Raw genomic sequence first — 16,283 nt, forward strand, 5'->3', positions numbered from 1 at the left:
TGCCTGACGCTAACTCATCCCCTCTGCCTCTGGAAGCTGCTGCTGTAATCGTAATCAGGTAGGTGGGAGCCACCTGTTTCTACTCCCTCATCACATTCCGGTGCGTCTGCCCAAGGAGTTTGAAGGAGCTTAGGCTTCCCCAGCAGCACTCTAGCACAGTTCTGGGAAAGCACTCTTCGTTCCTCCCCGGGGCGCCTATTTCCTGAACAGTGGAGAGCTCTCTGCCGGCTGCATTCAGAACCTGCTGATGTTTAAAACAGGTATCTCCATTGCCTGATAAAAGGAGCGTGTATCTGTAAGGGCCTCCAGGTCTGTGCAGCGTGGGTGGTTGAGGGAGCCTGAAGCAGCAGCAGGGAGTGGGCCCTGCTCACCTGCCGTCCCTGGAGCACTTCCCGGGGCCTCTATTTTCCCGTCACCATTACCGGAGGAGCCTCGGGCGACCCTGACACAGTCTGGTGCCTCAGGAGCCCTGCCTTCTCCCTATGCTCCATCCACAGGTGTTTAAGGTGAAAGGTTGACTTCACCCTCACCTGGAGCCCAGGTTGCCTTCTTGTCCATAGTCTATGATGATAAGCTGTGACTGACGCCCCTCTGACCCAGGAACCCAGGTCTGCACTTGGCCCCGGCAGCTCACCAGTTGGCTCCCTGTCAGCAGAGGGCAGGACGGCGGGTCTGTCGCGCCCCGTTCTTTAGGAATCTCCTCGTTCTTCTGGGCTGCCTGACTCCCGGGCTCACGTCACGCTTCCTTTCTGAAACCCTGAGCTGTTCCCACCGGCCTTCCCAGAAGCCTGGTCATGAGGCTTTGGCCATTTCTATTTTTAGTTCTGGGCTCCAAGAAGGAAGGAGGACAGCCAAGCGCGGCAGCCTTTCTCTCATGGAGGCCGAGGGCCCGACGCAGGGTGGAAGGGCAGGGGGCACAGACGGGGCTGCTGCAGGAGAGGACGAGGGTGGGGAGACAGGAGGGCCCTTGTCCTGCGGGGAGGAGGAGATGGGTCTGGGAACCTTGAGATGGGACAGCACGTGCTGGCGGCCAGGGAGGGTCCACGAGCCCCAGCCTGCTGGGGTCCATGAGGGGCCTGGGAAGGTCACTGCCGACTCTTAGGAGAGCCATTTCAGGAGGGTGGTGGGGCCTGAGGACAGACCGGGGAAAGTCAGGAACGGGCAGGTGGCTGGCAGACAGAGACCCTAAGTGCACCCCATCCTCCCAGCATGCTGTCGTGAGGAAGGAGAGGCACAGCACTGACATGCGAGGGGCACATAACAGGGAGAACTGGCCTGCATGGGTTGTGTTTGGTTTTGCCGTAGAGAAACATGCTGGTACTCAGAGAGGAAGCCCTTGGAGAAAGGTACACACTGAAAAGGTATTGACAAAGTCGAGTCCCCAGATCACGCTGGAGGTGGGAGGCATTGTGAGAGGGCAGGCAGCGTGTGGAACCCCAGGTGCGTCTCTGATGGGCGCAGGTAAAGCTGGGCTGGGGCTCTTGGCTCAGCCGAAAGGTGGCCTCTCCTACACTATCCCCAAATCTGAGTCTTGCCATCTTATCGGGGCCTGGTCCTGAAGCCCAGGGCAGCCTTGTGAAAAGAATGTGGAGCCCTGAGGAAAAGGAAGAGGGGGAGTGTGGCTAGCTGGCCAGTCACTGTGAGGTCCTGAGCCCATTTACTCATGCAGCTGCCTGGAAAGAGGAAACAAAGGGAGAGAAAACACATACACACACACACACACACACACACACACACGATGGATAAACCCACAGACCAGGCATGAGTCCATTTTTCCTTCAGTCACCTATAAGGAAGAAACAGATGGAAACACATACACACACACACACACACACACACACACACACACACACACACACACACACACACACACACACACACACACGATGGATAAACCCACAGACCAGGCATGAGTCCATTTTTCCTTCAGTCACCTATAAGGAAGAAACAGATGGAAAGCAAGAAGACACCCAGGGTCTAAAATAGATCCAGGGCTTCCCTGGTGGCGCAGTGGTTGGGAGTCCGTCTGCCGATGCAGGAGACACGGGTTCGTGCCCCGGTCTGGGAAGATCCCACATGCCGCGGAGCGGCTGGGCCCGTGAGCCATGGCCGCTGGGCCTGCGCGTCCGGAGCCTGTGCTCCGCAACAGGAGAGGCCACAACAGTGAGAGGCCCACGTACTGCAAAAAAAAAAAAAAAAAAAAAAAAGTAAAATAGATCCAATGCCCTATCTTACCTCCCTCCCATTGCATGGGGGCAAATGTAGAGCAGAAGAAAGCCTCTGACTCAAGGCCTGGGGTTTAGTGCGCCCCAACTAGGTACCTTGGTAAACACTTTACAGAGCTTCCTAACCAGTGCGACTGACCCTCTCAGCCCTGGGAATGAGTGGCGTCTGGAGTCAACTGCCTTGCCTGGGTGCTCAGAGCCTAGAGCTGTGCCAGGCTGTTCGCACAAAAAAAGGCACTCTAATACCTGCTGAATGAATGACTACCTGAACGTATTCATCTATTGCATATTAGAAAAAAGATGTATAACTAGCCTGTTAACCCTACTGGGATCATAAAAGGCACTCTTGAATGAGTGACTAAGTGTATTTACTGTGCATTAGAAAAAATATATATAGGGCTTCTCTGGTGGCGAGGGGTTAAGCACCTGCCTGCCAATGCAGGGGACACGGGTTCAAGCCCTGGTCTGGGAAGATCCTACATGCTGCAGAGCAACTAAGCCCGTGCGCCACAACTACTGAGCCTGCGCTCTAGAGCCCGCGAGCCACAACCGAGCACGTGCACCACAACTACTGGAGCTCGTGTGCCGCAACTACTGAGCCCACGTGCCGCAACTACTGAAGCCCGCACGCTCTAGGGCCCGAGTGTCACAACTGCTGAGCCCCCGTGCTGCAACTACTGAAGCCCACGCACCTAGAACCTGTGCTCTGCAACAAGAGAAGCCACCACAATGAGATGCCCGCGCACCGCAACAAAGAGCAGCCCCTGCTCGCCACAACTAGAGAAAGCCTGAGAGCAGCAACGAAGACCCAACGCAGCCAAAAAAAAAAAAAAAGTGAGGGGAGCACTGGCTTTCCCTCTGCTCTCTGCCACGTGAAGGTACCACAAGAAGTGGAGATGTCCATAGTCTGCACGTCGAAAGAGAGCCCTCATCAGAACTTCAGCACGCTGCCACCCTGATCTTGGACATTCAGTCTCCAGAACTGTGAGAAATAAATTTCTGTTGTTTATAAACCACTATGTGTTATGGTAGTGCTTTGGTAGTTTGTTACAGCAGCTCAAACAGACTAAGGAATCCCAGGTCCCAAATGGCAAGTTGGGTCAAATCTCCTCTATTTTTGTCATCCCTTTTAACCTGTCAGCACCCCAGAGCACGCTCCAGATTTCAGCCTAGAGAGGGAGAATACAAGTCAGGCTCCCCTGATCCCCGCCCCACTCCCATCTTCCTCCCGCCATCCAATGGGGCTGCAAGAAGTGGGCTTATTCTCTCTCGCATGAATTTCCCCTGCCTCATCTCCTTGCTGCGCTGGCGTTTGACCTCTCCCCATCTCTGGGGTCACAATGGCAGATGCAGTGGAGGAAGACGGGAGAGAGTGAGTCTGGAGGTATTTAAAATTTTTATTTTAGGTGTTGTTGCATTCTACCTTTCGAAAATCTTGGTATCACACTTTGGCAGTGGCCAGAGGCTCCCAGTTTGGGAGGGAGGCTGGGGTGGTGGTAAGGTTCTTCCCCTCGCCCAGAGGTGTTTCTACCTGCTTCCCCAGTGGACTTCCCTGAATTTTTATTAGGTTAGTTCCAAGTACTCCAATGTCTTTGTGGTTCTTGTGAATGGGATTTCTTTTTCCGGTTATATTTTCTTATTCATTATTACTAGGAATTTTGTATCTAGTCACCTCAGTAACCTCTCATTCATTATAATAGTTATTTTAGTTGATCCTCTTGGGATAGCTAGGTAGACAACCACATAATCTACAAATAATAATAGCTTTAATTCTTACTTTTCAATATTTATATGCCACATATTTTTCTTGTTGCACTGGTTACAACCTTCAACGCAATGTGAATAGTGGTGGCAATAGCATGAGAGGTTTTTTGTTTCACCATCACATGTGAGGCTTGCTACAGATTTTGGTAGTTGTACTTTAATGAGTTAAGGAAGTTTCCAGATATCCTACATGACAAAAAGAGCTTTTGTCTTGGTTTTTGTTTTTATTTTTAAATTAGAAATGGGTGAAGCAAACGCTTTTTCAAAATCTAATTTATTTAGTTTTTCTTTTTAGTTATATAACAGATTATATCAAAAGACTTCTAAAGTTGGATCATCCTCACAGTCCAGAGACAAACATTATTTGGTCATTTAGGTATTATTCTTTTCATACATAGTTAGATTTTATTTACCAATATTTTATTTAGGATTCTTTAAATCAATTTCAGATTTTGGTTTGTGCTAGTTCAGTAAATGTATTAGCCTGTGCTAGGCTATATGCTCTCCATTCTGTTCATTAGTTTTTAAAAATGGCAGTATAGCATGTTCTCGTCCTAAAAATGGATTACTTTTTTTTTTTTTTTTTTTTTGGCCAAGAGGCTTGTGGGATCTAAGTTCCCCCATCAGGGATTGAACCCCGGCCCCCGCAGTGAAAGCACCGAGTCCTAACAACTGGACCACCAGGGAATTCCCAAAAATGGATTACTCTTTTTTTTTTTTAAACTTTTTATTTTATATTGGGGTATACTTGATTAACAATGTTGTGATAGTTTCAGGTATACAGCAAAGTGATTCAGTTATACACATTACATGTATCTATTCTTTTTCAAATTCTTTTCCCATTTAGGTTGTTACATAATATTGAGCAGAGTTCCCTGTGCTATACAGTAGAAAATGGATCACTTTTAATTTTAGCTTTCCTTAAGTAGAATGTAACGTTATGTGGTAGAAAAGGCTAGGATGGTGATGTGTTCAAATGAACATAAACCAATGAAATCAAAATAAGCAGATTATCAGCCTATATCCCTTGTCACCAATCTGGCTGTGGGGTCCCTGAGCACCAAACCTATAAGGCTCCTCCTTTATAAAATGTAGCAACAGGTTTCTATCCTAATGTAGCTTAGATAAAGTGCAACAATATTGATTTTTTTCTTCAATCTCATGAAACTAAGGGTTCTAAGTATGTTGAGGCCTGTGACTATTAAAGAACCTTAAATCCTCTAGTTTAATCTCTTTTACTTCTTTCCTCTAAGTAGCATATCAATAAATGTTTTAAATGAAGCTGTGTGAAAACAATGTGAAAAAGACTATTGAGATTTTGATTGTAGATTTTTGTTTCTAGCTTCAAGAAACTCAGAAGAAAATAATTTTTCTAGTGGAAAATATAATTATCAGGTAGAATTGTGTATCAAAAACAGGAAAGTAACACTCAGACACTGACTGTCCTACTTTCAAGCTACTGTCCAGAAATACAGGAAGAGTTTAGAGTCACCTTTTTCTTTTCTTCCTTTTCAGAGAGCCGGGGCTCAAGATTTAGTATGGAAATCAGATGACTATTTATCACTGCACTGTGGCAGTTAAACCAAGAGAGCAAATAGCTGCCCTCCTCATTGATTCAAACAACACCAGGTACGGAGCTTGTGCCACAGGACGGACATCAATGTGTAACCTCACCAAGTGTTGTGCTTTCCAGGCCCTCATGTAAGTAACTTAGCAATTCAGTAGACCTTTATCATTGAAATTGTTATCAGGAAAAAAGGAGAAAATGACAAGGAGTAAGAGGAAAGCTTTGGTTTTAAATCTGTCACATCTGCCATTTTAAAAAAAATTAAATTTATTTATTTTATTTGTTTATTTTTGGCTGGACTGGGTCTTCGTTGCTGCCCGCGGGCTTTCTCTAGTTGTGGCAAGTGGGGGCTACTCTTCCCTGCGGTGCGCGGGCTTCTCATTGTGATGGCCTGTCTTGTTGCGGAGCATAGGTTCTAGGCGCGCGGGCCTCAGTTGTTGTGGCACAAGGGCTCAGTAGTTGTGGCTTGCAGGTTCTAGAGCACAGGCTTAGCAGCCATGACGCACGGGCCTAGCTGCTCCGCGGCATGTGGGATCTTCCCAGACCAGGGCTCGAACCCATGTCCCCTGCATTGGCAGGCGGATTCTTAACCACTGCGCCACCAGGGAAGTCCCTGCCATTTTTTTCTAATGTCATTTTTTTTACTGCTAACCCCTGGTAGTCATTCTCTGGCTGCTATTCGTTTCTCAGTGATGCTTTCACCACATAAAGAGGGTTAGCTTTTACTTTTTGAATCTTCTGCTTCATAAATGTAGTTTATTTCCAGAAGTGCAGTGTTTACTGCAACTATTTTTATTTTTTCCTTTGCTTCTGAAACATACAGAGCTGCCTGGCTTGGAGTACTTTTTCTCCCAGCTATTTACCTATTGACTTACTACATTGGTGAGGGGAGTGCATTTATTTTGAGTTAATTAGTATCTAAGCCAAATTAAATGGAAATTACCATGTTTATCAATATATAAATATGTCATCTAGTGTATTATATTATCACAGAGATTATTTAGCCTAAAATTTTTATTGAGGCATATGGAAATCCAGATGTTTTAGGAAATCATCATTACATTTCCATTTGGTGATTTTTTTAAAAAGTTATTTATTTTATGTATTTATTTTTGGCTGCATTGGGTCTTCGTTGCTGGCGCGCGGGCTTTCCTCTAGTTGCTGAGAGCGGGGGCTACTCTTTGTTGCGGTGCTCAGCCTTCTCATGGCGGTGGCTTCTCTTGTTGCAGAGCTGGGGCTCTAGGCACGCAGGCGTCAGTAGTTGTGGCAGGTGGGCTCAGTAGTTGTGGCTTGCGGGCTCTCGAACGCAGGCTCAGTAGTTGTGGCGCATGGGCTTAGTTGCTCTGCGGCATGTGGGATCTTCCTGGACCAGGGCTCGAACCCGTGTCCCCTGCACTGGCAGGCGGATTCTTAATCACTGCGCCATCAGGGAAGCCTGTTGATTTTTTTAAAAGACGTCTATATGTATTCAATTTTAAAATTATTTATACTTAAGGAATTGGCTGATAAGCACTTTTCAATCAAATGATGTCATTCTTGCACTTATTTTCAACGCAGTCTACTTCTAGTTATATCACTAATGCCTAATTTCAATTTGTCTTCTTCAAAGAGAACTTATTTTTATTTTTTAGTAGCACTTGTACTTCATTTAAATTCAGGGTTAGGGCTTCCCTGGTGGCGCAGTGGTTGAGAGTCCGCCCGCCGATGCGGGGGACGCGGGTTCGTGCCCCGGTCCGGGAAGATCCCACATGCCGCGCAGCGGCTGGGCCCGTGAGCCATGGCCACTGAGCTTGCGCGTCCGGAGCTCCGCAACGGGAGAGGCCGCAACAGTGAGAGGCCCGCATACCACAAAAAAAAAAAAGAAAAAATTCAGGGTCAGATTTTCTGAGCTTCTAGTTGTAACTTCTTCGGGTTTTTTTCCTCATGTCGTCAGTGAAGTGTAAGAAATGGTTGTCTTTAGTTACAAAGGTAATAGTTGCTCTGACTCCCTTTTTTCAAGTGACTGATTTTTAAAAAAATGCACCTTGAAATTACCATTTTATCCATCTGCCTAATGTTTGGTGGTTCTCCAACCACATCAACTCTGAAATACTCTGTGCGGCCTTAACGTTACCTTCCAAGGTACTCTCCCACTTAATAATCCAACCATTTTTCCCAATATTTCTCAACAAAACTTCTCCCACCAGGCTAGTCTCACTCCCTTTTTGTTATCTTCAACCACACTGTGTTCTCATCTAGGAAAATGCTCATTTAAAATGTAAAATACGCAGGATTTTCTGGCAGACTGAGTTTGAAAGAGAAGGGAGGAGAAGTCAGGGATGGCTCACAGGTTACTGGGAGGGTGACAATACCATCACTAATACAGAAGAGGAAGAAGGGGAAAATTCACTGTGGCAAGTTGATTTGAAATGCCCGTGGAACACATCCGAATAAAGGTGTCCTAAAAAGAGCTGGATATTTGGGTTTGGACTGAGAAGACTGGGCTAGACATTCATATTTAGAAATAATATTAATGGCTGTTTGTTAAGCCACGCAAGTGGATGAGGTCACACTAATTGTGTACTAAAATGAGACGAAGGGAAGGCTAAATAGGGAATCCTAGGAAACATTAACTTTTAAGTGGGCGTTTGGGGAAGTATAGCAGCCAGAGAGGTTGGAGGTAGGCGGGAAATCGGGAGATGTCATGAAGCCCAGGAAAAAGAAAGTTTTGGGCTTCCCTGGTGGCGCAGTGGTTAAGAATCTGCCTGCCAATGCAGGGGACACGGGTTCGAGCCCTGGTCCGGGAAGATCCCACATGCCGCGGAGCAGCTAAGCCCATGCGCCACAACTACTGAAGCCTGCCCACCTAGAGCCTGTGCTCTGCAACAAGAGAAGCCACCGCAATGAGAAGCCCGCGCACCGCAGCAAAGAGTAGCCCCTGCTTGCTGCATCTAGAGAAAGCCTGCACACGGCAATGAAGACCCAACGCAGCCAAAAATAAATAAATTAATTAAAAAAAAAAAAGTTTAAGAATAAAGCAGTGGCCAAAAGTGTAAAGAAGGGGTTGAGAGCATAGAAGCTGGAGGGCAGAAAAGATTATGTGCATGAGCAATTGGATGAAGTGAGCTGGAAAAGGGGGAACATGGCCAGGAAACACCACGGAATGTTTAACACAAAGTGCAGTAAACTGAAGTCCCTGAGCTTCCACAGAACTTCACTCTCTATGAAATTAAATTGAGTAATGTCTAAGAGTCTGATTGTCTAAGACTTAGATAACTACCATATGTAAAATATTATAAAAAGAGTTCTGAACTGGCCAAGAGTAAAAGTATAACAAACTGGGAGCCAGGAACATTATAAAAATCTGGTGAAACAGGTAGGACAAGAAATGTAGTTGGATGCCTTGGGCTAAGAGTGAGCAGGGTATTTCAAGACAGATATACATTTTATTGAGTGAGTTGTACCTACCACAAGTCTGTCTCTCCATCCCATATCTGTCTCCAGGTCCCCAATCTCATGCAAATGTCCTTTAGAGGCTACAAATTCAACATATCCAAATCAGGTCTCATTGTCTTCTCACCTACTCCAGCCCATCCCCAACCTGCTTCTCCTCTATTTCAGGCAATAGCACTGGAGCCACCCCGTAGTCTGAAGTGGAAACCTCTGTCACTCATTCTCTTCCATCGTCATCCCTCTGGTCTCATCTCTGTCATCAAGTTCTGTCCATTCTTTCTCCACCTTCTTTTGATTCCATCCTCTTGCTTTTCATTCCCACCACCACAGCTGCCACTGGATCCAGGTCCTGAAATAGCATTCCTAACTGGCCTACCTTCTTCTAGTCTCTCCTCCTCTTCCCAGTCCATCTCCCACAACTCTAATAAAGCAAATCTGATCACGTCCCTCCACTGGTTAAAAAAAATCTCCCAATTCCAGTGAGGAGAAAGAAGGTCTGACCTCCTTAGCATGACATCATGCAAGGCCCCTGCCAACCTGGCCTTGACCCCTCACCTTCGCTGCATCGCAGTGACCTTCTGCCTCCACATATCTGTCTTAGAACACCGCGAAGTTTCTCCTTGTTCTTCAATTCACCCGCTCCTTTACACTTGATTCACTCTAAAGCCTGAGCAAGTCTTGTGCTACTACAATCATAAGCTTGGGTGCTGGAGGAGGGCAGACGGGAGAAGTTGAATATAAGTGATTTGGACCAGCCACAGAGAAAAGAATAGGGGCAGCGGTGCCTCTCTGATGAGAGATGTGATCCCCCCATTGAACTCAGTGCTTAGTAGACTATATTTCTTAAATAAATCAAAATTCAAGGGATACAAGTATACCTAATAGAGCTAACTGTAAGGAATTTATGATCTGATGAGAGAAATAAGACATATAGAATGAGGTAACTAATGTGATTGATTTTTTCCCTTTCATTATAAACCATCAGATTCATTGCTTTACACTCATAAACATATACAGACATTCAAAGATACCAGATAATTAATAATAAGTGTGAAATAAGTAGTCAAGACAAGTCCTACAGGAATTTAGAGGAGGAAGAGATTACTTTGGGATAGGGTGCTCATATAACGTTTCACAACAGACATAGGACTTGAAGCCTGAGTGGGGTGTACGTAGCAGGAGGAATAGCCTTCTAATTGTGGGGAATGACACAGACAGAGGCAGAGGAGGATATGTTCACGGCAGAAAGACCTGGGTAGGGGACTAATGTTGGTAAGGACAGGAAGACGTCAGGGTGTGATTGTGGTGTCCCTTCGATGTCCAGCTTGATCCCCTAGGCATACTTGCATACTTTACCTATCAGGGAATGGGAACCACTGAAGTTGTTTTTTTTTGTTTTTGTTTTTGTTTTCGCTGCGCTGCATGTCATGTGGGATCTTAGTTCTCCACCAGGGATGAACCCGGGCCCCTGCAGCGGAAGCTTGGAGTCTTAACCACTGGACACATGAACGCAGTCTTTTAAGGAGATTAATCAGGCAATAGTGTGCAGGACAGATTAGAAAAGCAAGGGAACGCAGGCCAGAAGAACAAGTAGAAGCAGTTATCTAGGTCTGAGATGCCATAGATTTTGATTCTAAGAGTATTGCCATGATAGATTTTTGTAATAAAAAACTCATATTAAACGTATACACTGATTATAAAATAAATCTTTAATTTTAGCTATGTAAAATTACAAAAATGTAGGCATCTTAGAATTAAGGAAATAAGATGAAGATCTGAACTAAGGTGGTGACGGTGGGAATGAGAAGGGAAGAGTAGATGCAACAAGAAAAAACAAATCTTGAAGAATTTGAGAATTTGGATGTTAAAAGTCAGAGAGAGAAGATTAAAATACGGCTCCATGGTTTTGAGTCTGAATGAAAGTGCCAAGTTGGTACCATTAAAAGAAATGGGGACGTCAAGAGGTAAAAAAACCAAACTAAATTTTATGTATTGAGTTGGAGGTGAGGAAATATCTAATAGACAGTTGGAGATATGGGCTTAGAACTAGGAAGAAAGATCAGGCTAGCTCTTTCTAGATCATAGATCTTGGATCTATTATCCAAGGAATTAGCTACACACAAGTCGGAATGGAAGGTCTGAGAGTGAATGACATTCTGAAAGGTCAAGCACGTAGAGGACGGGGGCAGAGGTGTAATTGCAAGGGAGTACCCACGTTTCGGGACAGGAAGCAGGGGAAGGAAGAAAAACAGAAATGATCTGAAAGGTTGAATTAGATTCATTCCGTAGTAGGGGCATGAAAGCCACGAGAAGAGGGAGGTTGAAGCCTTAATGTTCATGCTTAGGATTTACGGGTGTTCATCATGTGAATTTGGGTGTGCCTTAAGCCTTCACACTGGTGTGAAGAAGCCCACTGCAGTACTCCAAAGCAATGTTCGCTTGGGCCCCCACCTTCATCCTTAGCTGGATGCTGACTACTAACTGTGGGCTATTCCTCAGCTCCAGGAGTTCTGGACCAGTACGTTGGCTGGTTCCTCAGCCTTTGTCGAGCAATCATGAAATTTCTCCAAAGGCTTGTTGCTAGTATCACGTGCAGTTAATCTTAGCCAGATCCTATAAAGTCCAAAAGAACATACTTCCCACCTAGCTCTTTAATGAGCAGTTATTTAAGAATGTAATTTTGTTGACCCAACTTTTTATAACAGAGTCAAAGTTAAAGGCAAACTAGTTTTTAGCACTTTACCAGTTCAGCTGGAATAGCTGTGCCAGTTAAACTTTCTGAACCCCTATTAGTCAGGGATGACTTAGTTCTCTCTGGCTTACCTCATTTCCCTAGCAGACAGATAAGAAATAAAATTATTTACTGGTTTAAATGTGATACTTTCATAGCCCATAAAAATACATTTAAAAATTGTCCAATGAAGGGCAGTATTTCACAGAAACAAACACATAGTCATTGACTATTTTTGTATTTTTCTTCTATAATTGGGAGAGCTAGCACAGGCATGTCTCACCATCACCGGAGCTCTAAAAAGCGATTGGCTGACATGATTAGTAATTGGGGATATGAATTGTGATATATGATCCCAAAATACAAATTTCAAAAAGGCTTCTCTTGTCATGAGTATCTTAATCAGGACGTTTGTAAGCATATCTTTCAATCTCATGCTCTTACAAACTTGAAGTTGACCCATACAGTTTAGATTGTTACTGAATTATTTTCAGCTAGTGTAAACTTAATCCTCACATGCCTTTCCCAAGAGGAACAGAAGTGCTTTCCTCTCTGTGTAGTGAAGCCTCATCAGTGTAACAGGAGCAATTCTCTCTCTTGGGGGGAAGTGCCCATATGACTTGGTTAGGCTGTAAACCATCTGGCTTATGCAGTGATATCTGGTTTGTAAGATGTGCCTTACCTCTTTATATGCTCAAGAGACTGGCCATTAAACATGTTGTGGCTGGAGAGTCCGAACCGACAGCCAGGAGCCCGCACGCACCTCGCACCCTGAGACGGCGACGCGCCCCGCTCCGGGAGGACCGGCCACCGGGCCCCGCGCCCCGGCCCCGCCGCTGCCGCTGCTGTGGACCGCGGCCGTGGCGCCGGGGGGCGGCCGCCTACGAGGAGGCGGCTCCCGCGGGGGCCTCAGTGTGCTAGGCGTCCCCACCCAGCCTGGGCTCGGTGCCAGGAGCTGGCTCAGCGCGCCGCGGTGGTGATGGAGGGAAATGCGCACCCGCGGCGGCGGCAGCAGTGGGGGCAGCAGGGGGGTCACTCGACAGGAAGGGGGCGGCGGGCGAGGCAGGGGCGCGGGGAGGCGAGCGCCAGCCGTGGGCCCGGGACCGTGCCCTCCTGGCCCACGGGCCCCGCGCCCAGCGCCGCCGAGCCCGGAGACGAGGCGCCCTATCTGGTGAAGGTGCACCAGGTGTGGACGGTGAAAGCTGGGAGCTTGAAGGACTCGCTGCTCAGCGTGCGCCTGGGCGCCTGGGGCCACCCCGCGTTCCCCTCCTGCGGGCGGCTCAAGGAGGACAGCAGGTACATCTTCTTCATGGAGCCCGATGCCAACAGCAGCGGCCGCGCGCCGGCCGCCTTCCGAGCATCCTTCCCCCCTCTCGAGACGGGCCGGAACCTCAAGAAGGAGGTCTGCCGGGTGCTGTGCAAGCGGTGCGCCTTGCCTCCCCGTTTGGAAGAGTTGAAAAGTCAGGAGTCTGCAGCAGATTTGAAACTAGTGCTTCGGTGCGAGACCGCCGCCGAGCCCGGAGACGAGGCGCCCTATCTGGTGAAGGTGCACCAGGTGTGGACGGTGAAAGCTGGGAGCTTGAAGGACTCGCTGCTCAGCGTGCGCCTGGGCGCCTGGGGCCACCCCAGTTCTGAATACTCCTCTCTCAAATTCAAATGGTTCAAGAATGGGAATGAATTAAACCGAACGAACGAACCACAAAACATCAAGATACAAAAAAAGGCCAGGGAAGTGAGAACTTCGCATTAACAAAGCATCACTGGCTGATTCTGGAAAATGTATGTGCAAAGCGATCAGCAAGTTAGGAAATGACAGTGCCTCTGCCAATATCACCATTGTGGACTCAAATGAGATCATCACTGGCATGCCAGCCTCAACAGACAACGTGCGTGTCTTCAGAGTCTCCCATTAGAATATCAGTATCAACAGAAGGAGCAAATACTTCTTCATCCACATCTACATCTACCACTGGGACAAGCCATCTTGTCAAGCGTGCCAGAAGGAGAAAACTTTCTGTGTGAATTTAGGCAAGTGCCTCATGGTGAAAGACCTTTCAAACCCCTCAAGATACTTGTGCAAATGCTCAAATGACTTTACTGGTGATCCCTGCGAAAACTACGTAATGGCCAGCTTCTACAGTACATCCACTCCCGTCCTGTCTCTGCCTGAATAGGAGCATGCTCAGTCGGTGCTGCCTTCTTGTTGCTGCATCTTCCCTCAGATTTCACCTAGAGCTAGATATGTTTTACCAGGTCTAACATTGACTGCCTCTGCCTGTCGCCTGAGAACATTAACAAAAGCAATTGTATTACTTCCTCTGTTCATGCCTAGTTGGCTCTGAGATACTCATAGGTGTGTGAGGCTCTGATGTTTCTGAAATTTATCTTGAATAATGTGATACAAAATGAGAGTCTATATCATACAGTACAATGATAAAAAAGGCATTTAAAAGTCTCACTTTTATTGATAAAATAAAATCATTCCACTGGACAGTCCATCTTCTTTATAAAATAACCCCATCCTGAAAAGGATGTTTGCTAAGTTGCAACCAGTATACACTTGAAATGATGGTAAGTTCATTTCAGTTCAGAATGTGTTATTTCTAACAAATAAACAGAATAAAAAGAAATAAAAATAAAAATAAAAATGTTGTGGCTGAGATATAGAGTGGGGCGAGGGGAACAGCTAAGGGAAGGATATTTATTAAACTGAAATATCCAGCTTAATATGGTGATTAATTACTCAGTTTTTTCCGTCTATTGATTTCTTCATCATATGGGCTAAGAGCAGGAATGGCAAGTTCATGGCACCATCCCTGCCTCTCTTCCACACACAACCCCGCCCCCACCAAAAAAAAAAATGCCTGCATGGCAGACACCACAATACTCTTTTCCATTGAACTCAGCCTCAGTCATTTTCCACAGTTCTCCAGGCAGCCACTACCAGTTGGTTCGAGTGGGGAATTGAAATTATGAGGTTGGGGATTCTTTGTGGCTTACAGTTTTGGTGTTAGTATCTTCTGATTACAAGGAACAGGGAACCTTAAGAAAAAGAGGATTTATTTTAAGGATACACATAGTTTGGAGTCAGAGAGTTGTTCAGGATCCAAGGCAAGTCAGAGACTGGATTCTCTCTCTATGGTCCACCTGTTCAATCTCTCATAACATATCTGTGTCTCTGTTTTTAATGTGCCCCCATTTCCCAACTGGCCAATCGTCTTTGTATTCCACAGTCTAAATGCTTCAGAGAGCTAATTTAACATGCTTCATTAATTACCATTGTGTCTATTACTAAGCGTAGCCTTGGTGCCAGGTTTTGTCATGGGTCATGAATAGGCAGCCCTTGGGTAGGCAGCCCATGGATACTGGTAATGTTTTCTTTATCTTAGTGGTAGTTATCCAGGTGTGTTCACTTCATGAAAATTCAAAATTCAACACGTGCTTATTATGTGCAAGTTTCTTTGTTATATTTTAATAAGTTTATTTTTCTAAAAATAGTTGTGGCAAACTGATCTCATTTTCTTTTTTGAAGGCTTTATCAAACTAGTACATCAGGAGAATGTCATAGACATATATGTTCATCTTAAAGAAGACATCTTTTAAAATTTCCTAAGACCGTTACGTGCAGTTCAGAGAGATGTGGGCTGGATAGTAGAAGAGTTATGTGAATTCTTAACTAGTGGAACAACTTACCCAAAAATTGACAATCAAGATCAACCTGAAGATAGGTTTCTGTCATAATGTGTGAGGGTTCTGTTTAGTATAGAGAAGAAATACAGGCCAAGCATGTGGGATCAAGGGCTGGGCTCTTCTGCTTAATAGCTGTTTGACCTTAGGGAACGTTTCCTTCTGTGCCTCAGTCTTTCTATCTATAAAATGGGAGTGATAGCGTCTACATCTTAAGATGGTTTAGAGTACTGAGTGAACATAAATAGTGTTCAGAAAAGTAGGCCACTAATATGCAGGTAGAATTTGTAGAGTGGCAGAGTACTTTATAATTAAATCACCAAGTTAAAGAGCAAGACAAGTCCCTGTTAGAAGAAATGTCCCCAAAGTGGCCAGATGAACATCTGTCAGGGATGCTGTAAAGAGGTCCCTTACTTTAATGAGAAGGTTGGATTAGATGATCTCTCAAGGTCTAGGATTCTTTGTCAGTCTAATTGTGCCCTAAATACTTGAAGTTATAATTCTGCTTATGGAGTAATTCTATAGAATTACTTGCCAAGAGGAGACAGGGTCACCCATAACAAAATGGGCATGCTTTGGAAACATCTGAGAACTCGGAAAGCCAGTAGCTGATCTTTCCAATGTTGGGTGAAAACATGAGAAAGATACATAGCCACAACCTAGAGAAAAACACCGACCTGTAAAACTGAAGAAAGAAGAAAGAAACAGAGATTTGGCTGCTTTGTTTGTTCTTTAAAACAAACACCTGCCTTTACACATCATCTGAAATATACATTAGGCCCAATAGGAATATACACCTTCAGTAATCTGCCAACAATATCAAGGTAACTTCCTTGCTTTGTTTGCAAGAAATTGTTTGATAATTTTTTAAAAATCT

At 45.6% G+C, this 16,283-nt stretch overlaps 1 pseudogene; it reads left to right on the forward strand.

Moving 5' to 3' along the window:
• Window positions 1-3,565: 3,565 nt before the first annotated feature.
• Window positions 3,566-13,960, forward strand: LOC102992852 (pro-neuregulin-2, membrane-bound isoform-like; annotated as a pseudogene).
• Window positions 13,961-16,283: the final 2,323 nt, after the last annotated feature.

This window comes from Physeter macrocephalus, chromosome 9 (assembly GCF_002837175.3).
Source record: "Physeter macrocephalus isolate SW-GA chromosome 9, ASM283717v5, whole genome shotgun sequence".
NCBI classification, from domain to species: domain Eukaryota; kingdom Metazoa; phylum Chordata; class Mammalia; order Artiodactyla; family Physeteridae; genus Physeter; species Physeter macrocephalus.